The 25,926-nt window shown below is 32.4% G+C and overlaps 1 pseudogene across 1 annotated transcript in view; it reads left to right on the top strand.

The window, feature by feature from the left end:
• Positions 1-25,926, top strand: part of LOC147495739 (protein phosphatase 2C 57-like) — a 76,975-nt pseudogene that overhangs the window by 332 nt on the left and 50,717 nt on the right. The window lies entirely within an intron of this gene.

The following is a 25,926-nucleotide window of genomic DNA, read 5'->3' as shown; positions in this document are numbered from 1 at the left end:
AAGGATCTGGTCTAATCTTGTTTGGGGAAGATTGGTGATGCCCAAATACTCATTCAATGCCTAGCAACTTTTCTCGGGAAGTTTGCCAACACAAGATAGATTAGTGAATAAGAAAGTTTTACAGGCTTCTTCATGTTGTTTCTGTGACAACAGCAGTGAAAACTCTAAACACTTATTCTTTAACTGCAACTATACAAAAGAGGTCTGGTCAAAGGTAAAAGCTGCTATTGGATTGGGGTGGCAAGTGGAACATTCAAACAAGGAGTGGTGCAATCTCATCAATATGGTTCGAGGCAAAACACCATGGGCAGAAGTAATCAAGTTATATATTTGTGCTACTATTGGGTACTTATGGACTGAACACAATAATAGAAGATTTAACGGAGTGTCCTTGAGTCCAATAGTCATCAGTTCAATGTTGCTTAGAGATATGAAGCAATACTTGGAAGTACAAGTGGAGGAGATACAAGATTCTATCAAATTGAGAGTTCTGGCTGACAGGATAGATCTGAATTTTAAGTATAAGAAGACTACAATCCAACACGTTAGATGATTTTTTCCACCTTCTGGTTATGTCAAATTTAACTGTGATGGTTCAATGAATCTAGAGCATGTTGGCTATGGTGGAATGGCTCGAGATGAGCATGGACATGTCGTGTTTGCTTTCACTGGAGGAGGAAATGTCCAGTCCATTTTGTTTCAAGAATTGAAAGCTATCGAGATTGAGATTAGCTTGTGTATTGCTCAGGATTACACAAAGGTGGTAGTAGCTTCAGATTCTTTGAGAGCAATACAGATTCTAAAGGAAATAGAGCAACCTCCATGGACATGCTGGAACCTTGTAACTACAATTAAAAGTTTCTTACTAAGGCTTCATGAAGTGAATTTAATTCATGTTTACAGAGAGGAAAACCGAGCAGTAGATCATCTGTCAAAACTTTCATTAGGGGAACCTTTGCAACCTCATGTATTTACACCCCCTTTATGTAATAGACTAAGTTCTATAGTAGAGGAAGATGTAACTAAAATTTATGAGAGGTTATAATACAGATGGGGATCTGCAAAACCCCAGCATCATTTCAAAAAAAAAAAAAAAAAAAAAAAATATACCATATGCCATTGGGTCAAATTTCTGCACTATCCATTTAATTTTACTGCCATATCTTGCCTAAAATGCCAATATCGGTAAGTAAATATAGGACTCCTGGAGCCATAACCTAGCTCGAAGGGTATATATAAATGTGGCTTATAAGCAGTGGGCGGAGCCAAGGGGGGGTCCCAGGATACTGGCGCACCCTCACTTTCCCAAAAAAAATAAAAATAAAAAATATATATATATCCTATTCACATACTATTCCCTCTCTCTTGTAACTAAAACCCAAGCAAATAGGAAAAGAAAAAGGAAACCAAACCCACCCAAAAACAGTAACCCACTAACCCCTGATGTACTCTCTCTCAGCACTCTTATTCTTACTAATACCTTCGGCGTTGGACTGACCACCTCTAAAGCCACAAGATAATGACGATTTTGGTCGACTTTCCATGTTCTTTATTTGAAGTGTGTCATCATTGCTAGGCAAACGAACACATGGATCACATCCTTGTTCATTCTCAATAATAATTTTTTGTTAAATACATGTGATCCAATTCCAGAACTGGATTCCTCCAAATAAAAAAAAATCACATGGAGATTGTAATACCCTAAGCTCTAGCATTTTCAAAATCTTAGCATTTCCTTATTTAAATTATTACATTAAGGCTTTTATAGAATTTTCTTGTGCTAGTTTTAATATATCATATTGAATGAGTGCATATAATTTACCCTTTAGACTTGTTAAGAACAGTGAGTACACAGGTGGTTTGGGTCAGGTGAGAGAAGTGTTGTTAAAGAGAGTTGAACTAGTCGAGACTATGACTAGAGTCTTAATAACTTAGGACTCTCAGAACTTAACTCAAAAAGTGGGATAACTGTAAAAGGTCGTGCATACAGGGAGTGGTTAGAGGAAATAATATTTAAAGAAGAACAAAATGTTGTCGATGATTGAGAGGGTCCATATTCAAATGACTTAAAACAAAAATAGGTGTTAGGAATCTCTTGGGTGCTGATTGGTAATTATTGGAAGTAGACAAGGACTGCTAGTGGGGTATTCACTGGAAGGTTTGAATTACTCAAGCTACCATTGTCAGCACTACTTATAGGCGACTGAAGTCGTCTTTCTAGTGTTATTGTATAAATTGCTTGTGCTAAGAGGTGAGTTCTACCTTTTTCTAATTTAAATTGTTAAGTTTGCCATTCTAGTTTTTGGTACAAGAACTTTGACTTTTGGAAGAAATAAGTATACATACCTTGTCTTACACCCCCATTATATTACTTTGCAATTCTGAAGGATTTATTTTGAAATACTATAATGAATAAATTATGAGTTCCAATGTTTCAATTTTAAGGAAATAGCCATTATATCATCTTAGTTTGATCAAAGATTTTGTGAATAGTATGTATTATATTTGGAACTCATGGTTTACATATATATTTCTTTATATGTGACACATATTTGAGTTTTGACTCAGAACTTAAGAAGGGAATTGTTATCCCTAGGGTGAAAGACCCGAAAGGAACACTGGATCCATGTGTATTGACGTTAGTGCACACGTCAAGGAATGTTTGGTTGAGCATATGCGAAAGTTGACTCATTAGTAACGTGGTTGTCGAGCGGTTAAGTCGACATGGTGTTCACATTTTTGGAATAAAGATATCATATAATAATTGTATGGTTTCTGCATATTATATGTTTTAAGGAAAATTGGCGATTTCAATGTATTGTTATCCTTTCAATCCATGTTTTCTTTAGTAGTGATTCATTGGGCTTCTTGGAAGCTCACTCCTTTTTTCTTCTCCCTTTTTATTTAGTTTTTCAGATTAGTACGCTTTCACGTTAAGCTCATGGGATTGTGGGATTCGTGGATAGCGGGAATTCAGAGTTGGACTTAGTAGGAATAGTAGTAGGTTTTTCTATTAATTCATTCATAGTTGGTTGTAAGAATAAACATTATTTATTTGGAGTTTATTTGGGTAATAATATCAATATTTTGGGAATTTAAGTTATGTTGAACCGTCATTATTTGAATTATGATATTTGGAATAAATTATTAGACTTGGAGAATATTATTTGTGAAATGTCATGTCTCTTTATTTTATGGATAGTGCATCTTGGGTCTTAAATGATCTATTTTAAGATCTGGGGTGTTACAGAGACTCTATCTCAAAACCAATCTTATCACATATAACAACATTAAACAACGCTATCATATTTGAAAACCAAGAAATACCAAACGCATATATAGTTACACTCTACAAAAGCATCCTACCTTTTTTATTTTTTATTTTTTTTATAAGACATTTATTGCTATTATTTTATATGAATTTTGATATTTATCTTATACTTGTTTTGGGATTGAGTTTGAAATATTAGTTTTTAGAAAAATAATTTTTTTTTGGGTATGTTTGGTTGTCTAGGTGGCTCACCCTCACTTAATTTTCTGGCTCAGCCAATATAAGGGCTATAGGTTAATAATAAATAAATATAAACACTTCAAGAACACCCCTATGGGATGCCACCTAGTGGGTTTTAGGATTTTTAACCCATAAAAATAGTCACAAAAATCCATGATTATTTCAATAAAATATAAAAAGTCTTCAAATTGAAAAAATATAACAAAAGATAAGACAAGAACCTGATGAATAAAAGCAAAATATTTTCGTTGAATACTTGAAACTTCAACAACTTGAATAAATCCCACACAACGTACAACTTGGTGCACAACCAAATCTTTAAGTTTGGTGGTTTACCACACATGTATTTAAGCTTTCGAAGGCTGGAATACCAATTCGAGTTTGACCGGTACTATCCGGTGGTCAGTTGTTGTTGACTCTTACCCAAAAACATCATGGAAGATGGAGAGATTGCAGATCCACCTGACTTACGAGATTCTCCTTTGATTGTAACGGATCTACTTTCTCATCATACACATCAAAGTTTGAGCTCACCAAGCGTTGGAATTCGCTCCCTCTCTTTGGAGACATTATTTGTATTTTCTAAGATGAAAAAAACTAAAAATACAAGGTAACACCGTAATTGAAAATTACCAGATTTAATGGTTTAATTGAACATTACAATATTAAGCCTCTAATGGGTTCTAGAATATATCCTTAGGTACTACCGCATTCAAAATTTAGTGTTAGTAAGTGAATCAGAAACAAAACCATGGGAACAAGTTTTGCAATAGATATCAAATATGGGTAAGTAGTTAGGTTCTCTAAAGCACTGTCACAGAAAGTTCATAGCAAATGCACAACGATGTAATAGGTAGTACATGGTTGACCTGACTTAACCATCAATTCACATAGCACGTTCATTAGTAAACATTCATATTAGAGTTCAACATGACACAAACAATAGAGACAAATCTCCAAGGATCCATATCCTTACCGACCATGTCACTACACACTAAGTAGTACGTACTAAGTACCACACTCCATGCTAAAATCTCATGCATTCACAATCAAATTAAAAGTGTGCTTTGTTTGTTTATACAAGTCTTTTGCACATGATTTTTCATAGATCTATGTCTCTTATCTTTCTCCCCCCCACACACACTCAAATTGGAAAAGTCATTGAACTCAATTTTTAACTGTTGAAACTATTTTCTTAGAATATTTGACAAAACCCCATTTATTTTATATATATATATATATATATATATATATATATATATATATATATATATATATATATATATATATATATATATTTTTAATTTTTATTTTAATTAATAGTGGAACCTGCTGCCCAATTCACATTTTCTATAAAAAAAAGTTATTTACTAATTATTTTCTGCTTTATTTTTAAAAATTATTCACAAGGTATATAAAAACGGCACCCATTCAGTGAATCGAACCGGCCTATAACCTATAAAATGGATAGAACGTATATGTAGTCAATTTTAATTAGACTTATAGTTAGTGCCTATTGGTTTGAGTTTTGGAAAAGAATTTTCGATCTGATTTTTGTTTTGGATGTATTACTTCAATTTTTTTAATCTATGTAACATGAACACGCCATATTTCAAAAACAACCTTAATAAGATTCTTCCTCTATGATTTTTTTTCTAGGGAGGAACAACACCATCAGAAAAGACTGTTACGATTTTAAGTTTGTGTCATGCAAATGTTCATTGGAGGAGTTGGAACACTTAAAAACCAAGAAAGACAATATGAAAATTAAGTTATTAAAGATGTACTCAAAATTTAGAGCTTAGTGAATATCAATTACACGTGGAATAAACAAACAAACACGTAAGTTCATTTTTTATGCTATACGGACCTACTCTTTTAACAATTTAACCTACTGTTTCAACCTACTGATGTGTCCAGGAGGTGGCAGTCCACGTCAACACCCACACTCTTCATAAGTAAAACCGTCCGGCCGAAATAATCTTCCCATGATTTTAGTTTTCTTTTTTATTTTAAAACAAACAGAAAAATAAACAAAACTGAAAATCATATCCTTCTTTCTTCTTCGCCTCTGCTTCTTCTTCCCAAACAGGTTCAAAAACAAAAATCTCCATTGAAAAAATCTCAAGCCGGAAATCTCAAACAGAATTGTTCGCTCATCAAATGGTGAAGCATAGTTTTGACTGGCATTGAAAATTCATCTTGTTATATAGCGGGTGCAGCAAACTTACTATGAACAATAAGTTTTATATTACAAGAGCCAGATGAATGACCCAAGAACTATGGGTATGGGTAGAGGGGAATGAATAAAAATGTGTTTATACCTTGGCACTCTTATGCAAATACACATGGATAGAGGGGAATGAATAAAAAACATTGCTCAAACTAGATGAGGATGAATTTAGTTTGTCTGATGGTGAGAAGTCGAAACTGGAAGCATTTGAAACAAAATAGATGATGCACCAGCTTTGTGTCTTAAACAAATAATGCAAAAAAAAGAGAGAAACCATAATTCAACTGTTAAGTTTACAGGTTAATTCAACAAAGGTTTACAAGCTCCATTGTTTGTATAGTCCGAAACTATACTAGGAATGAAACTTTAAACTTATACGTACACTCCTGACTTTGCAATACTATGCCCACACATATATTCAAACAAAGTGTTGTTCGTCATATTTTGGAATCAACCCAGAGCACCATAACACACCCGGCTATTTCTATTTATTATTTTTATAATACATGATTAATATTAATAATAAGAATAAATAAAATAAAATAAAAATGATAAAGATTAGAAAGAGATAAGGTAAAAAGGATAAATCCTATTCTCTATTTTTCGGGGTTTTGAAAAAAAATGAGTTTACACAGGAGTTTACATGGAGAGTTTTAAGAGGGAGAGGGAGTTTTACACAGTGAAAAAAGAGAGAAAGGCGAAAATTATTGGGATTGCTTTCTGACGATTGTTGCGTGGCGTTTTTCGTTCTCAAGTTTATATTCATTCACGTCGCTCATAAACACAACAGAGGTGAGTAGATATTTTCTGGATTTGATAAATTTCACGTTGCTGTAGATTTCACGATGTTGTGGAAAATGATTTTTACTTGATATTTAAACTGTCCACATATTGTTATTGATTTATTATTTGGTTTTGGTACTGTTGATTATTTAGTGTTAATTGTGTTTAAATAAAGGTTATCATCATAATTGAATTGAAGAATAGATTTAGTCTCAAGAAAACTCGGCAAGATTTATTAATAAAGTGCGAGTAATTAATTGATTAAGGGTTATTGTTATTTACTTGGTCGATCTATATATTATGCGATATTTCTCGATTTGAATTGATTGTGGATTGTTGGTTTATTGGTGATGTCGGGTTTAGAATCGGTTGTTTAACTGTCGGTTTGTATAGATAAATTGTGTTGTTGGGTGAATTGTGGTTGTTGAATGTTAATTTGGCTGTTTAATGGTATGGGTGCTGTTGAAGCTCCGAAGGGAGCGTTAATGGCGTCGAGAGATCGATTTTTGAGGAGTGATGGAATTGAGTTTTGGTTATGTCAAAAGTTTGGGTTTTTGAGAGAGAGTAAACCCGAATGGTTTTAGTTTCTTTCAGTTAGGCTTGGGCCGAATTTGAATGGTGGGCTTGAGTTGTTTTTATAAATATTTGGGCTTAAGTAGTTTATGGTTTTGGGCCTTGAGTTGTTGGGCTGGTTTCTATTATTTTTGTGGGCCGGGTCCTTTTTATTTTAAGTGGACCGGATTCTATTAATTTAGATGGGCTTTGGGTTAGAGTTTGTTTTTGGGCCAAATCTGTGCCTGGTTTGGAATTGAGTTTTCACCTAGTTCGGGTCAGATTAAAACTCTCGCCAAAACATGAAAAAGTGAGTTTTCTGAGTCTTCTTTCCAACCCAATTGGCCTCGTCACATTCCAAAGTCTGTGGTGGTAGATATGATGTCTGGAAGTTTGGTTGACAGAAAACAGTGCGTCAGAAATCAGTTTCTGCGCACTGTGTTCAAGTTCAGTTTTAATTTAGTTAGAGTTTGAACTAGATTTTTATGAAAACATAAGAAAGTAAGATTTGGAAGTCTTCTTTCTATTCCAATTGGCCTCATCGCAATCCGAGGCCTGTGGAATTAATTATGGTGTCTGGATGTTTGACTGGCAGAAAACAATGTGTCAGAAATCAGTCTGTGTGCATTGTATTTGTGCCTAGTTTTCGAACATTTAGAATGAGATTGAGTTTTTTTTATAAAACATAAGAAAGTAAGTTCTGTGTGTTAGCATTTCAACGCAAAAAGCCTCAACGCATTTGGACACCTGTGGAAAGCGTTGTGTCATTCAGAAGATAGTCTATCAGAAATCTAGTTTGCTAAAAATTAGGATTTTTACCCTTTTACCAACTTTGAACTATTTTTACTCTGAGATATAATGACATTGGGACTTTGAGTTCTACATGAAAAAGTAAGTATATCTATCTTAGTTTTCAAATAATTAAGTGGGGTATCATTTGGATGGATATAGGAAACGTTATTGTTTTGGCAAGTTAACTAGATAACCTACAATGTTTTTCTTTTAGGGGAGCTCACGGTTAATTTTTTCTTATTGTAATGAGATAAATGATTTTACTTAAACATCACGAAAGTGTCTTGAATCTTGATTACTTAATTTCACATTTGTATTATATTACAAGTACAATTGTTGCATATACACTAAATGTTAATATAGATTTATATTATCTCACGTGACATGTTACATTAAAGTTTGTGTTTAATATATATATATATATATATATATATATATATATATATATATATATATATATATATATATATATATATATATATATAATTGAGGAATGAAAGGGAAATGAAGTGTGAAACCTTAAAACATGAATTTTTATTGTTCTTTGACTTTGACTATGTGGCTGATAAGAACTACGAAGACTTGGTTCCAATCCTGAAAGATTTGGATACGTAGGCAGCTTTGAGAAAAAGTGTTGCCACTATATTATATATTAGTTATCAGTTATTAGTTATTAGTTATTGTGATAACTATATGTGAACAATGTTAGTACTTAATTGTGTACGTGATTGTGGTTGTTTAAAATATATTCACGAGACATTTAACTAATGTGTTATTTCTGATTGAACATTTTGATATCTATGCTTGATATAATTGATAATGAGGTGAGTTTATTAGTTATTGTGTTTTGAATCTTTAGTAATGAATTATTGTTTAAGACGATGTTTATTTTGTAATGAAAATATTATAATAAATGAGAACTCTTGAGTGCTAAAATCCAGTATAATTAAAAGTGTCCTGTGAAAATTTAATGTGTCGCCCACATCTTTAGATCTCTCTACACCTCTTTGATGAAAAGAAATGTTTATGACTAATTATGTCATGTGAAAAGCCGCCTTAGCTTCTTTAGAGATGAACTAAGGCATTCGCCTTGCGGGTGGGCTGTATTCCTTGAGTGTAAGGGAATGTAGGTCTGAATTCCTTGAATGTGGCGGGAATGACCTAAGGTATTCATTGAATGTGCCATGAATGACCTATTAGTGTTATGATGGATATTTCTTGAATGTGAAGGGAATGACCTAAGGTATTCATTGAATGTGCCATGAATGACCTGATATTTTGTTATACCCAAATGTATGTGTATGGAAATCCCAGAGATGGCTGTGACTCACAAGTTACGAGTTTATAAGATGAAAATATGTTTCCTGGATGTGATATCCCTGCTTGGGAGATATGTCTTGTAGTGGTACTCGGTGTGAGTGAGGCACACAGATATGTGTGATTTGGCAAATGTGTGAAGTGCAAATCGTAGAGTAGGAACTAAAGGTTGGGCTGTGTCTTTTAATAAATGAGTCAACGAGATAATTAATAAGAAAAGTAAAATATTGATTTTACATGTGATGGAGTTATTGCATTTGGTGTATATGATTTCTTATGATAAATGTTTATGTGGTTTGTGTGAGTTGACACTCATGAGGGATGAATGTACTCCCTGGTTGATATTTTTTCCTCGTTCTTATAAGTAGATGAGTGATATTAAAGTAAAATATTGATTTTTACGTGTGACTGAGTTACGCGTGCATATGAATATTTATGTATTATGATGTACATGATTTCTAACAAGGAAATATATACGTGGTTTGTGTGAGTTGATACTCACGAGGGATGAATGTATTCCCTAGTTGTGATATTTTTCCTCGTTCTCATAAGTAGATGAGTGGTTTTTAAGAAAAGTATTGGCTTTAAGTATGAGCGAGTTGTTAGATATGATTGGTGATATATTATGATATGATGCATATAATTTCTTACGAATGAATGTGAATATGGTTACCGTGATATGATAGATATGGTGGTGTGATATGGATGTTAGTTAATATTGGTGATATATTATGATATGATGGATATGATGGTGTGATATGAATGTTAGTTAATATTGGTGATATAATGGATATGGTGGTGTGACATGAATGTTAATATTGGCGATATATTATGCCAGATTATATATACCCATGATGGTTGCAGTGAGAGTGAAATAGATCGATGTATACTATAAATGATTACATTTAGAAAATCTAACTTCGTTTTGTAGGAGGGTAGGACTTATTAACTTTTTATGTAGAGATGTTGTCCTACCCTAAGACAACGTGCTGACTTAAAGGTAAAGTGTATCAAACTCATATTTAATTAGGTTATCATATGTGCATTTATTAAGTGGAATGTAAATGATATTTATGTTGTGAGTTATTTTGGAAAGTGGGAATGATGAGTACTGTTATATGAGATTCTTGAAATTTTATATTGGGGGTGAAATCTTACTTAATTGGGAAGAAACTACCTGCCGTTTTGAGAAAACGGAACTAATTTGTCTTCTAAGTTGAAATAATTGTAATAGTACATTCCTTTATTTGAAATATTGAATATATTGTTTTTTATAATTTTAGTCTTACTCGTACCAACAAATTCAATTTGCTGACCCATATTTGCTTTGTTTTGCAACGTGGGTGTGTTCTTGGAAACATAGATGGTGGAGTGCAGTGGATGAGGACACGTGATTTGGAGTTGCTCTTGGAGTCTTCTGGTTTAATAAGTTTTTCTAAAGTGTATGGTTTTGTTTTGAGACAGATGTAATAGAGTTGGTTAGGTTTTTTTGTAGTTTAGTAATGTGATTGAAGGATTTTCCCTTTTGGTTTTAAATTTGATCACAGATTTTAATATCGTGGTTGATAATATGTTATTAGGGTTTCGTTTCATCTTAGGTTTTCAGATGATTGAATAGGGTGACCATTGAGATAAATTATATCTTAGATAATTCCCTATTTTAAAATTTCTGGAAATTTGGGGTGTGACAAGCACTGTCTTACTACTTTTTTTCTTCAAAATTTGTGGAGTAAGTATTAACATCACTTTCTCAACAACCTTTAATTCAATCGGCCTTTGTCTTCATTCACCTATCTATTGGACTTATCCAGACAAGCTTATCTTGTGCATCTTCCAACATTTCTTGCAGGAGAATCTGTATGTTGTTGGACAACATTTCCCTCATGTTGGCTTGGTACTTCGTGGGGTTATTACCTTAATGTAATGATGACGGACAGTTAGAGATTTGTAACATGAAATTCTTTTAATGTGGGTTTGTATTTGTTTTGGTAGAAGAAGAGACGGAGAAGATTCCTTATTTTAATTTTAGAGGAAAAATCGTGGGAAGATTTTACATGTTCACGTACGGGTGGGAGTTACAATGTTCTAATTAACTAAACAGTTTGGGGTGATTGATGTGGCCGGAGCTGCCACACCATTTGACACGTTAGTAGGTTCAAATAGTAGGTCAAATAAGTGGGTCAGTGTAGTATTACTCTTTTTTATGCCGATATATAAGAGGTAATTAAAGTTTAACTGGGCTCAAGCAGACAAAAACAAATGAACAAAAGAAAATGCCAAAATCAAAATTAATAACTCGATCTAATGGGATTTGGGCTTTTAATTCAAAATCCAATACATATAATTATTTATTCAAGAAGACTTTGGGCTATTAAATCATTAACTATCAATGCACGCATATTATTTATCCAAGTGGTGTTTGGACATTTGAATTGTTAACTATCAAGGTAGCATGCCCGCCCATAGGCCCAGACTTAAAAGCTAGTATAATTGAGTTTATCAACAAACTAGCTAGTCATAGTTTATCAATGTACGTACTTATTCTCTTCCCGCTCAAAATAGCTACCCACATTGATATAAAAATTATTAGATCATATCGTTCCTCACATTGATCATATCATATTGATATATATATATATATATATATATATATATATATATATATATATATATATATATATATATATATATATATATATATATATATATATATATATATATATAGAAATGAACCAATCCATTATAAGAAATTAAAAAAAATTAAAAAAAAATAATTTATATATATATAGTCATCTAAAAAGTAGTTACTTAAGTTAATTTAAAATAAGTACGTAAGTAAAACTTCACTTAGAAAATGAATTCAACCCTAATTTTTTGTGGTTATGAAGCACTCACCATAAAAATCATCTCCACAAAATTTCATTTCATTTGAAAACCTCTAACATAGATAAAAATTGTTGTCAAATTTAAAAAGAAATCTAACAGTCCAGAAATGTCGAGTTTTTGCAATAATTTTTTGTCAATGTTGGAGGTTTCCCAAATGAGCTGAAATTTTATGAAGATGGTCTTTATAGTGAGTATATCATATCTACAAAACATTGGGGTTGAATTCATTTTCTATGTGAAGTTTTATCTACGTACTTATTTTAAGTTAACTTAATTAGGTAGCTACTTTTTAGAAAATGACTATATACGGTCCACGTGGCCACTAAGAGCACGTGATTCTGTTATTCGTTCTAACAACATTTCCCGCGCTCCTCTTTCTTCTTACACCACCATTATAAAATGTTGTCCACTCCAGAGAAAAATAATTCTTCAAGAAATTTTCTTTCACTTCACAGAGCTCCGACACTAGTCATTTTTTTGCGATTCACATCAGTTCTAGGTATTATATACTAAGCTTTTCTTTGTTTTTGTTCATAGTGTCTAGCTTATTAGCTTGTTGAACAATTAGTATTTGAGTTGAGAATTGTTTTCAGATAAAAAATGAGTTGAATGATAACCTAGCAAGATTTAGCTTAATTGAGTTTAGAAATTTATTATTCATCTTCTTCTTTAATAATTTTGAGTTGTTGTATCTTGAAATTACTCAATAACTAGTTTAGTTGATTGAAAAAAATGCATTCATCAAAATTTATATAAGTTTGTGTTTAGTTTATCATAATATTATTGTCGAATTTAGATTTAGATGCGTGTTGTTGTTCTTGCCTAATTTCCACTGCAAATGTTGTTGAATCTTCGCAGTTGAAACAAACTTTTTTTGAAAATAATGTTTAGAAATTTGTTGTGTTATTCATGTTTCAGCTGGAAATAAAAAATGTCAAACCCAAACTTAACTCCATTAAGAGGTTTTGGTTCGGAAATTATTGAAATGTCGACGCCTAGATGTCTCACTCCCACTGCTGCTACACCGCTAGCAAATCAGATACAGCAATCCCAACTCGTTAATGTGGCTCATCAGCACTAATGATATGAAATTTTTTTATTTCCTTTGCTACTAAGGACAACCCCCAAAAAAAAAAAAATAAATTTCCACTTAAAAAAAACAAAAAAAAAAACAAAACTAAACTTGAAAGGATTTCAATAATGATCTCTTTTGGGAATGAGGTATTTTAATATGACATTCTCTTTCAAAAAAAAAAAAAAAATCTTTTGGCTACACTAGAGCTTCTTCTTTTTCAGATCATAAAAAAAAAACAAAGTAGTCTTTAATTTTGTCCAAACATGTTTGATCTTTCCATCATTAAACAAACTCCCTCCCACACACACACACACAAAAACAATAAAAAAAAAATAAAGACTTTTTCTTCATCTTTAAAAAACAAAAAACAAACAAAAAAAGATTTCGGATGATATTCTTGGTTTAACATACGCTTGATGTGAATGTGGGATTTTTTTCTAAAATTTCGAGTATGCACAAAAATATCTAAGGAATGATCATCCGGTCTTAAGGGATAAACTTTTGTTTGGTGGCAAATATTACATGATTTTATGTTGTTAATTCTTTGTGTGTGCACCCAAGTGGGCTATGTTCACGAGTTTCTCATGATTGTAAGGCTTAGAGCCAAGTATTGTTAAGGTATGTAACTCTTTGAAGTTTAATTAATAGGTAGGGTCTGCCTCAACCCCATAATCTTTTCAAAACAAAAAACAAAAACAAAAAACAAAAAAAAAAAAAAAAAAAAAATTTAACAACAACAAACAAACGAAACCTAAAGAGTTAATTCTTATGTAAACATCTATTATAATAAAACAAAATGGATAGACAAAGGGTGGTGGGAATTTCGTTGGGATTTGAGTTATATGGGGGCACGTGTGCAGTTGGGATCGTTTTGAAACAGTTTTGACTTTTGAGTAGTCTTCATGTATAAAAATATTTTAAAAATATGCGATTTAAATAGCCTTAATTCATTGAATGTGCTAATAAAGGGTTGTGATAAACTCATTGTAGGATTCTAACATAAACTCATTATTGAATAAAAAGCGAATTAAATAGCCTAGCTTAATTCATTGAATGTGCTAATTCATTGAAATGTGCTAATAAAGGGTTGTGATAAACTCATTGTAGGATTCTAACATAAACTCATTATCGAAAAAAAAAATGAAACGGATCTTTTATTTACACACTTAAATATTTAATGACTTACGGGGTTTCACTTAAAATTTTTATTGTGGGGGCATTTTTTTATGGGTGAAAAACTGAAAAATGCATGTGTAAGTGTGTAACCATTTATGTTTATTGACTATTGAGTGTAACCAACTTTGAATAGACCCACGAACTTAAAAGTTAAAAACTAGCGTTTCCCAGCTAAAATGGCATTAAAGGATTCTTTTTGAGTAACGTCAAAATCTAGGAAAAAAAAGGTCAGAAACCATTCCAAAACCCCGAAATACCGACTCTTCTATCCTGAAAATAAATCACTCTATTTTAGAACGATGATCACTCATATTCCTTCTTCTCTCTGTGGCTTTCTCCTTTTCATCTGTGCCTGATATGATTGTGTTTTATCAGCTAGGTTCTTTGTTTGCATTGTGCAGGAACACTTGTCACATGAAGATCGATAGCCTTTCAGGTACAATTGTTTCGTGCATGTCTAAGTACGCCCTGGTTTAGCTCTCGACTTCACTAAATGGTCCTTCTGAGTGTTGATTATTCACTTGAATAACATATGTTACAATTTGTAAATTTTCTTTGTTCTTGACTAAACAATTTTTTTTAAAAAAAATATATTTTGATTTAGTTTTTCTTTTCTAATTTGTTGTTTTCTTGACTAAATATGGGATTCGAATTATACTTCGGGGTGTGTTTGTTGAAGTGCCTAATATAAGTATTTATATTCTGATCAGTAATACAGAAAGAACTATTGTTTGTTAAAGTGCCTCAACGAAGTAATTTATTTTTTTCTTAACTCAGGTCCAATGACGAACTTGCAGCCGATCAAAACTCGACTTGAACATTAATTGGAAACGGGTATAAACTCTAATCAAGAAGCGTAACTCTAATCCTGTTATCTGTTTTCCTAGAGCTTTGACAGGTTAGATTAATTATTTTATTTATAATTCTTCCTTTCTTTTATTTTTTCAAGAAAAGCTCTTCATAGTAACCATACACCTAAGTTATCATTTCACCTAAATTAGATGATTACCTAGCTCTCTTCATATTCATCCAATGTGTATTATCTCTGCGTGAATGTGTGGTTACAAATATTCATGCAATGTATATTTTGCTTTACATCAATTTGGAAAACAATGATGTTACTAATTTTGAGTTTTTTTAAACAACTTAGTCAATGTACTGATTTAAAGGTCCATTCTCTGCCATGAATGATTGGTTACAAATAAATCATTTTTGGCTAAATAGTTTGGTTTTTGGTTTTGGCAAGAGTTCGTTATTGGCTACGCATCCTGTTAATATTGAGAACCATATTACCAACACTTTGCATTGTTACCTTTCAGATTCGAAGGTGCGATCCAACATTTAGGAATGGAAAATCCAGCTCCTGTTGCAAGCCTTTCTGAAGAAGAACTACGGATCTTACATGGTAAAACTTTCTTTGGACATTTTAAATAATTTATCAATTGGTTGACCTTACTATCATAAAACAGGGGAAAATGTAAGCGGAAAGTTGTTTTAAAAAAAATGTGCCCCGATTGTAGAGTTGAAGTGAAAGACGACAATAAGTGAATTTCGAAGGCACATGGGGGTGTTGGTTGAAATATAGAAACCAAGTAACGATTGAAACAGAGGAGAAGAGACAGTGGATTTCGTGTGTTTATAGTACGTTTTTTCTTTCAAGAGATTTGCATGGTAGTAATAGTGTTAGTATCTACACTTATGTGATTTTACTATGCAAAACAACTACATTGTTGCTCTTATGGTGATTTCCATGGAAATGGTATGCTTCCCTATTTTCTTTTTTCATTTTCAAATTTACGTTTTTGTAGTTTTTGTAAACTGTGTTTGAGATTTAAAACTTGATTATACATGAACTTTTGAGTTGAATAGGGGCAACAAAAGAAACTAAATATTGGAAAGAGAGTATTGCAGGAATATGTGTTTCTATGCCTTGCTTAGATAAACAAGGCATGTTTACTTTTTCATGGGGTTTTCACTTTTTTGTCTTGGTAGAAAAAAAATGATTATTTGGGGTTTTGTATGCATGAGGCTTCTCTACTGACTTTGTTGTAACGTTTTTATGCGTTGGCCAAACCGTCGAACTATCCTTTCAATTGTCTGGTTTCAACCTTCTCACTTTCAAGTTTCACTACCTTCAAATTCCAATATCACTCCATCTCTAGCATTCGGTGATAATGTTAGGTCGAGCTGGAATGGCCACAGCCTTCTCAATAACACCTTCATTATTCTCAAAATAGTAACTAAAAATTCAAAAAACAATCATGTGGGGAGTTCTCATTTCTCAAACTACGAAATGTGGTTAAGAAAGACTTTCCATCGTACCAAATTGGTGAACTGTTCACTTTACTTAGTTCCAGACTTCCATCACACTTTCCATCCATAGTCTCTGGTGTTTAAAAACAAAAACACTCTCACATAATGGCTTCCATAAAGTCCCCCTTCTAATCGACTCTTCTACTTCTATAATAACTGAAACTCTTTCGTCTCTTGAACTCCCAATCTACCATAGTTAAAGTTTGATTTCAGATGCCACTGGAGAGGAGGTGTGGAAATTTAATAATGGGTTAATTGCGAACTTTCATTACAAACAGGGGCGGATCTATGAGTTGGCTGACCTGGGCTGTAGCCCCCCTGACTTTGCTCAAAAAACAATTTTATAATGGTAACTGTTCATAATTTATACCCCAAAAAAATCTTTAAAAAAATAGCAGTGTGAATTAGTTCCTGTAGCCCCCATTGGTGGAGAATCCTGCATCTGCCCCTGATTACAAATGAATTTCTATTAAATAGTTGGGCTTCAGACGTGGGCTTAATCCCCAAGACTCGCATCAGTGTAGAAACAAATAATTACGTTGAAATAATTCATGGGTATAAAAATATAAATGCATTTATTAGAAAAAAGAAAACTGAAATGAGAATAATGGAGAGTCTCCCTCATATTCAATAGTCAATCCTCACTCCCCAATGCTCGGATCAGTTATACCCATATTCTATTTAATTGTACAACTATAAATCTTTATATCGCCATTCTCTCTCCGAAGATAAGATGCAACGATCTCAAAAAGGATACGATCTTCAGAAAGTACTACTTGAGAATTTCCCCCCCCCCCCCTAAATTCAGTAATTGATTCTTAAGTGTTTTTATTTAATTGTTATGCTCCTTTGACAAAATACATAACTACAATTGTGAACACTATATTTAAATGTATTTCTATGACTGGTTCTTCATATATTTTTTGTTGTTTTAACTTTTGTTTCACTTTTTGTTGGGTAATGCAAAACTATAAATGGTTAGATTTGGTGTTAGGGGAACTGTCAAATAGTTATTTGTGTAAATGTTGAAGAGAATGTATAAATGAGCTATGGGTTCTACATAACTGATCTAAGCATTCTATGCTTAGTTTGTCAATCCATTTTTGTGTTGTACAGTTGTTTTCCTATCATATATGTATAGTACTTATCATCCCTTTTGAATGACATTCTTTTGAAATATTTAAATGTTAGAATTTAATTTATTAAATTAGAATATAGAACATTAGAACTTAAATCGACCAGACTTTTGTTCATTGGTGTTGGTGATTATTATTTTTTAATTGGCTGTCTTCTTATTTATTTATTTTTCCTTACAATTTGATGTTTGATGCAGAAGAGGATTGGTTCAGTGCTTTGAAGTGTCATCGAAGATGGAAATGAAGGAAGGGTGTTCTTATAAGAAGAACTTTACACTGATCAACCAAGTCCAATAAACACCATGGTAAATTGTTTTTGTCTTACCTTTTTTTTTTTTTTTTTTGAGAAGTTGTTTTTTGTCGGTGTTTGTTCGAGGACTTATGAACATGGTTTGCCTCAAGTGAATATCAATAAAAGTATGTATACTATTTAAGTAAATGTATATTGTTTGAAGAAATGCCAATATATTGCTAGAAAACAACTGCATCTGTGAGTATATTGTTTGAAGAAATGCCAATATATTGCTAGAACACAACTGCATCCATGAGTATTAAACTCGAGGCATTGCATGATTCTAAAGATCGCTACAACATGTTTAGCAAGATTGATGCCAAGACACCAAGCTATGTATAAATCAAACTATCTTGCGAGTATCAACATGATATTAAGGTTATCTTACAAAATTAATATTATTCTTGATACTTAGTTATCTGTCAGAGTGGGTAAGTGCTGAACTAATTGATTATCGAAAAAAAAAAAGGTGCTTAACTAATTGAGTTGTCTGGTGGCAATCGGTTACACCAATATTTAAGTTATTTGAAAACAGTTGAGAATTAGTTGCAAATAATAACTTTTCCTTTTCATTTCTTGCTACATATGCCTTATACTCTATACAAGTGCAAGCCTTTGGTAAGAGGTACTTGCCAAGTTTGTTATGGTTGTTTGCAAGGATTACATAATCACCCTTTTTTTCATTTCATATGGTTGATTTGATATTGTTCTTTTTATTGATTTTGCTACTGTTTACTATATTCTATAATTTGTTAATGGGTACCAAAACACTCTTTCACAAAGCAAAGTCTCTTAATTGAAGTTGCAATAACTTCTTCGTTCATAGCTGGTGGTGGTACATACCATTATAGTCCTGCCCACACTTTGGAGTTTTGCCCTTAATCTGCTTTGTTTTATTAGATTCACATTGTCTGCATTTATCAAAAGATGCATATAAGAGTATTGATTTCCCTTTTTTGTGTGCTACTTTTGTTAATCTTTATCTATGAAGATCTCGATTTTGTTTTTGTATTGGTAGTTTTTCAGAAAGACATCTGGAGTGGGGAATGTGAGAAATAAAGCTGGTGGTGGTACATACCATTATAGTCTTGCCCACACTTTGGAGTTCTGCCCTTAATCTGCTTTGTTTTATTAGATTCACATTGTCTACATTTATCAAAAGATGCATATAATAGTATTGAATTCCCCTTTTTGTGTGCTACTTTTGTTAATCTTTATCTATGAAGATCTCGATTTTGTTTTTATATTGGTAGTTTTTCAGAAAGACATCTGGAGTGGGGAATGTGAGAAATAAAGGTCATTAGCCTTAGCCTATGACTGTTTTTCAAAATTTTAAAAGTTGTGTTAGCCTATAGCTAAGTAACAATTTTAATACTTCTGCGAGTGCATGTTTTATAGCCTTGAAGTTCCTCTCCGAGAGTTTTGAGAATTAGGTAAATATATAGTCGATGACAACCCTTGGCTTGGAAATTGTAAGTGATAGTTTGATCGCGTTGATTCTTTTGTAGTCAGATGTAGAATTTGTAGAAAAAAGTATTTTTAGTGGGAGAGAAGAAGAGGATATGTGTTGAAGAGAGACACCGTGTATGACTTAGATCGTTTTGAAACCGCTTTGAGGCTAATTCTCAATGACATTTAAAAAGGTTTAATTAATTAATTAAATATTATGTAGATGACTTATAACTATTAAGTGCCATAAATATGGGTTTGGGCTTCTAAATGACTAAAAGAAGTATGTTCATTCATCTTACCCTATTTAATTTCCAAACTAAAAAAGTTTTATTGAAAAAAAAAGCTGAACACCCCAATAGACCCACAAACTTCCAACACCAATTAAACTCTCTTGTGTTCTCCTTTTTCCTAGCTCTTTATTGCCTAAAGCACCTCTCATGGAGTTTCTTCAATTTGCGCCTCTTAATTGTACCACTAGAAAACCCACTCCCAACGACTCACGCAACAGTTTAACTTTATTATTCTCATCTTCCATTTTAACTCCATAGTTTAATTTCTCAATTGCTCCTCCATTAATTCCATTCCCCCGCCTAATCGTCTTCCCCAATCCAAGGTAGCATTTTATCTCCATCTCTCTCAACACCAACTCAATTGAAGAAAAACCACACAATGGAAGCCAATTAGAAAAAGAAATGTTGACTATCTTCCTCATTTTTTTGCGATTCTAAAAGAAATGTCTTTGATTGTTTATTATGCCTATATGGTTGAAATTTTGTTATGTCACAAATGATCAACTTTGAATGCATCTTTTTTTTTTTGGGTTCTCTCAAGATCAGGTGAGTTCCTCTTTTATTTTCAACGTTAATATCTCAGTCTCTACTTCAATATTTTAATTTCCAATATATTTTCCCATTTTTTTTGTAACAGGTTCTTCTTTCATAGAAAAGTCAATTGGATATCTCAAGGAGACGACATGAGCAGGTTTCATATGACATGTTTAATTAATATTCCTGCTAGACAATCTGCGTATCTCATGTAATGTAGGTTATCTCATGAATGTTTATTGTTCTAACTAACTAATTCCTTATTATTTTGATTTTTGTTCTATCTTTTTTTTTTTTTAGATTGCAAGTTCATAAAACATTTAATCAACTCTGGTTCCTGGCATGTAATGGGTGAAAACTCTTTTTATCAAGCGATCAAAACCAGTTGGGAATACCACCGTAAATCACATATTTTTAGTGTAACCCTAGAGGAATACCAAAGTTCAACAATTCTGCAATGCTTCTGATAATTGGTAAGGGTTTTGGATATTTACAATACACAGACGTTGCCATATTCACTTAGAATTCCGCTTCACTTGCAGGTTACAACTCTATGTAATTCCTTGTGATCTAGGAAAAACCTTAAATATGATGGGTGCTTTCGCAGAAATTGCTTAATTTGATTGGTTAATTTCAAAATGTCGATTGACCAAGCTTAGAAGAGTAGTGTATTACTTTTGGCAGAAATGGGTATTAGATATATAAATGGTTGTTGTATAAGCACTATGTTGCTGCTAATTAGGATATCTATTTTAGAAACACGTCAAACACACAAAATAAAGGAAGTGTTCTGTTAGGGGAGTAGATGGAAGTGTCAAATGTGGAAGTAGTGGTAAATGACATTGCTCGAAGAGAAAAGTTTAATTTCATATCATTCATAATGTGAGTTTACTATGCTTACGTATGCTTAGTTGCTAACTGCTATTGTGTTTTATGTAGGAAACTAAGAGTGAAGAGATCAATTCAGGTACTAACTATAAGTAACAAGGTTGTTGATATACCACCTGACGAGTATTCATGGAGAAGTATGGTCAGAAGCCAATCAAGGGCTCTCCACACACTAGGTATCTCTATTTTAGAAATACGTCAATTCTGTCGCATTTGAATCCATATTTCCATGTTTAGTAGCATAGCAGCTGAAATGTTATTTTTATTCATTTTTAGGTATGTAGCAGTTGGTCTTTATTTTTCTAATTGGCTCTGAATACGGGAAATCATGATGGTTTAACTCAATGTCTAGCAGGATTGACAACTCAATGTACACCTCCCTCCTCTCTCTCATTTATTCTTCTTGCTAATGAAATATGAATAGCTTAATTTAAGCAGTACCATTTATTGAGAGAAAGAATCAATATATGGGTATTTAAAATAGAGTGGAAAATTATTGGTTTGAATCAATATTCGTTTGAATCACTTAGGTGCTTTTGTTGAGCTATTTCTTTGATACTTTGTATACTTGATATAAGTTATTAGTTGATGCATGGTTTTTCTGGTCATTGTTGACACCGTTACATCAATATGTATTTCCATCATATTTAAATTTCTAATATATGAGTATTTCTATTGCTTGATATCTAGGTTTTGTGTGGAAAAAAAACAACGAAGAATAGCTACACTATTAGATTTGTGATTGGTTCAATAATAGTTTTGTTGGGTCATTTGAATTGCAGATGACACAGATAAACTCTTGGTGTTTTAAAGATGAGTTTTTTAGGCCGTGATTCCGAATTCAGTAGATTCTTCTCTAAGTTGAGTCGGCTTGATTGAGTTTAAAGTTGACCTAACTGCTTGGGTTTTTCATAATGCTATTGTCAAACAATCGCTTCATAAATGATTTTGAAGCTCTTCCTGGCAGTGTTGGAATTCATTACCGATTTGGAAGACTAGAAGTGATCTATACATATTGTGTAGGAAAGCAAAGTTGTTGATTATCTAACTAGACATGCAACCTTATCAATGACTATGTTCTAGCTTTTTATAAAGAGACAATGTATTCGCTTTGTTAGTTAAACGCTTTCTTGAATATGGTTCGAGTAGGAGATGAAACACCTTAAACCGAATGTGTCAAGAATTTTATGTTATAATTAATGTAATAAGTATTACTGTTGTAATACCTACTTTCTTCTCAATGCCCATGAAGAGCAAATTTTTAATGCATTTTAATATATTGCAATTTAAAATATAAAATTTTCCACAGAGATTGGAGATTTCTAATATGCGTTCCTATTTAATTTGCAGTTTTGCACGGGGATTTCCACATTAGTAAGTGAAAGTTGGATATTTGTAGCAACATAAACTCAATGGTAAACAAGTTTGGGTTATATAGTTTTTATTTTTGTGTACTTTGCACATCTCTTGGTAATTTCCTTTTTGTGTTAGATTTTGAGATTGTTACCTTATCGATTTGGGGTTCTGTGCATCAATTTAACTTATTGAAGGGTGTCATTTCTATATTCGTATTAGACAGTGGAAACTTAATAATGGAATTTTAATATGTAAATTGATCTTTGATGTGTTCTCAGTTTTGATGTTACCAAAAAAAAAAAAAAAAAATTGATGTTGATTTTTTTTTTAAGGAATTCAAAGAAAATATAATCTATTTGCTAAGAGCCTTTGGGTGCATCTTAGGGTGATGCAACCTTTAATATAGGTGCCTTTAGAGCTATTGCAATGCAGCAAGGAAGCTTGACTGGTATGTGGTTCTTCTTAATGTTTTAGGTTCACATCTTATCTCCTTTTTTCTTTCTGATTTTTTCCTCTTTCTTCATTGTTATATTTTTCAATTGTAAAGCCCTCCGCTCTCAGGTAATTTCCCTATCTCATCTCTCATGCTCTCTAATTTTCTTTCTACTTTAATTGGTTTATTGGCGAACGAATTAAGAATGGCAAAAAACTGGAAGAGTCGATGATTACTCTAATTGAGTCATTTTGTCAATTGGCGGTACTCTTTTGTAATCTATTTAAATAATGGGAATGGGTAATAGTAGATGATTTGGTGGAATAGAGTTTTTAGCATTGTTGCTGAATAACATTTAATATGGTGTTTTGTTTTTATTTATTGCTTTGTGTTTAGAAAGGAAGGAAGAAAATAAAGAAAGACTTATTGAACCTCTTCTGGCTAATCTCGGCGAGTCATGTATGTGTTACAGTCATATATATTGATCTTTGTTTCCCATTTTAAGACAACAACAATTGAAAAACCCACCAATAGGAAATGGTTAGACAATCTAACCTTCACTTCTGTATTTTCTCCAATTGAAATAGTTATATTCGAATACTCTTATATGTTTTTGAATACTCGATCTATAAGTTACTGAAGCTTGCATGCAAGGCTAGGATAGCATCAGATGAAGTCCTACAAAAGTCTTACAAGGCTAGAACAAATTCGAACTAAGGTGACACTGAGTTTACCATGACGAAGTCCTACAAAAGTGAAGTAGCAAAATGATAGTTGGTCAATAATAGGCCTCATTCAGTGTGGTCAATATTAATGTATATTCCGATACCTTTTGAATAATGTTAATTAAATTAGGAGAATTACATTGCTTCTCTCTAGCCACTCAAAATTTGGCTTGACTACAACTTCTTTGTTGCTTTAAGTGGTGTAGTCGTGTAGCCTTTTTACTTGATTTTCTATATGAATTCCGAACCTACTGTTATGAAGTTAACGATTTCGGTATTTTCATTTTGCGCTCAACTTATTCTTTCGATTTTATATGCTTAACATGATAATCTTAATATCTTATGTTAACCACTCATTTTTTATGCTTATTTAACTTTGAACTTTGCTGATAGCAAAATTTTCATTTTGAGGAATCGAGATCCGAAGATAACGGATTTGGGTAATGGTCGTCATTTTATTTCTTGCAATCATTAGTACTCCATTCGGGGGCATTTCCAGGGAGAGTGACGTGTGAAACTTTTATCATATTTTCTAGGTTGCTTAATCTTGTGTTTAAATGGTCGTGGCGTAGTCGCGCTTATACCTTTTTTAGTAAGTGTCCAGTAACCCACTACTAACACCCACTAAATACTAATTTACTGTTCAATATACATTTTCATACATTTACATCTTATAACTATCTAAGATTGATGTATTGGCTACCATTTGGTGATACTCGCTCAGATGCTTTGTTGTGATTTTAAACTTTAGTCATTGAATGTGTAGGTTCTATGGTTACATAAATAATAACGAAATGATGTGTGGTACCCCTGAATGATGCAATAATATTATTGTTTGGACTTACTTTTGCTTAATTAGACTTAAATATATATCCAACCCTCAAAGTTCTTTCTATAGTTGAATTTTCTGGTGGTAGAAAACAAGCAAAGGGAGATAAGTTAATCCACGATATGAAGGAGAGCAAGCAGTACAGCCTAGATGCCTTGCTCTACTTGCTCTCATTTCATTGGATTCTCTTTACTTTACTTTACATATTTAGATGGTATATATAACAACCCTATTTTTCATTCCCATTTTTATTAAATATATATAAAATTAAATAATAATAAAAAGAAAGGATAAAGATAAAGATAAATATAGAATCATAAAAACGTGGGAAGTGGGATGAGTAGTTGCTGGAAATAAGGGATAGGGGTTTCAGGTGTTTTGGTTTTACCAAACACTGTTCTTACCATTTGTAAATGCTAGATTAGGAATGTAAACTGAAAGCGAAGATTACTGATTTTTCCAAACATAAGGATGTGTTTTATTATTGAGTAAGTAGTGGTTAGTTTAAATTTATCTTTTTTAAATAAAAAAATTCAGGTGGTTGAGATATTTATGACTTTGAAAATGTATTTCCTTGAGAAAAAAAATTCGTATTTACCTACGTTTTAGGGCACGGATTCGACGCCGTTTTTGTAGTGGAAAAGTTGGGAAATGGTAAGTCTCCCGGGACCTGCTGTCAAGTTGACAAAGGTCCCATCCTCTGTTCTCTTGTGACTCAATTTTTCCACTTGGAGCTGAAGAGGGGAAGATTTGAACCAAATTAGGAATGTAAACAAGAAGCGAAGATTGTAGATTTTTCCTAATATGAGGATGTATTTTATTACAGGGTAAGTAGTGGTTAATTTATATTTATCTTTTATTAAAAAAAAAAAAAAAAAAAAAAAAAAAAAAAAAACTCAGGTGTGTTAGATATTTTGACTTTGGAGAATTATTTCTCTTCTGTGAGAAAATAATTTTTTATTAAGAGACCTATTATCTTTTGCTAAATTTTTATATTTGCCTACGTTTTAGGGCATGAAGTCGACGCCGTTTTTGTAGTGGAAAAGTTGGGAAATAGCAAGCCTCCCGGGACCTACTGTCATGTTGACAAAGGTTCCGTCCTTTGTTCTCTTGTGACTCAACTTTTCCAATTGGAGCAGAAGATCAATAGGGGGTAATTTGAACCAAATTAGAAATGTAAACTGAAAGCGAAGATTGCAGATTTTTCCAAACATAAGGATGTGTTTTATTACAGAGCAAGTAATGGTAAGTTTATATTTATCTTTTTTAAATAAAAAAAAACTCATGTGGTTGAGATTTTTGTGACTATGGAAAGTTATTTCTCTGATAAAACATTTTTTTATTAAGAGGCCT

The sequence above is a fragment of the Coptis chinensis genome, chromosome 6 (genome assembly GCF_015680905.1).
Source record: "Coptis chinensis isolate HL-2020 chromosome 6, ASM1568090v1, whole genome shotgun sequence".
Lineage (NCBI taxonomy): Eukaryota > Viridiplantae > Streptophyta > Magnoliopsida > Ranunculales > Ranunculaceae > Coptis > Coptis chinensis.
Note: the sequence above shows the minus strand (reverse complement) of the source record. Positions and strands in the feature narration are given on the sequence as shown.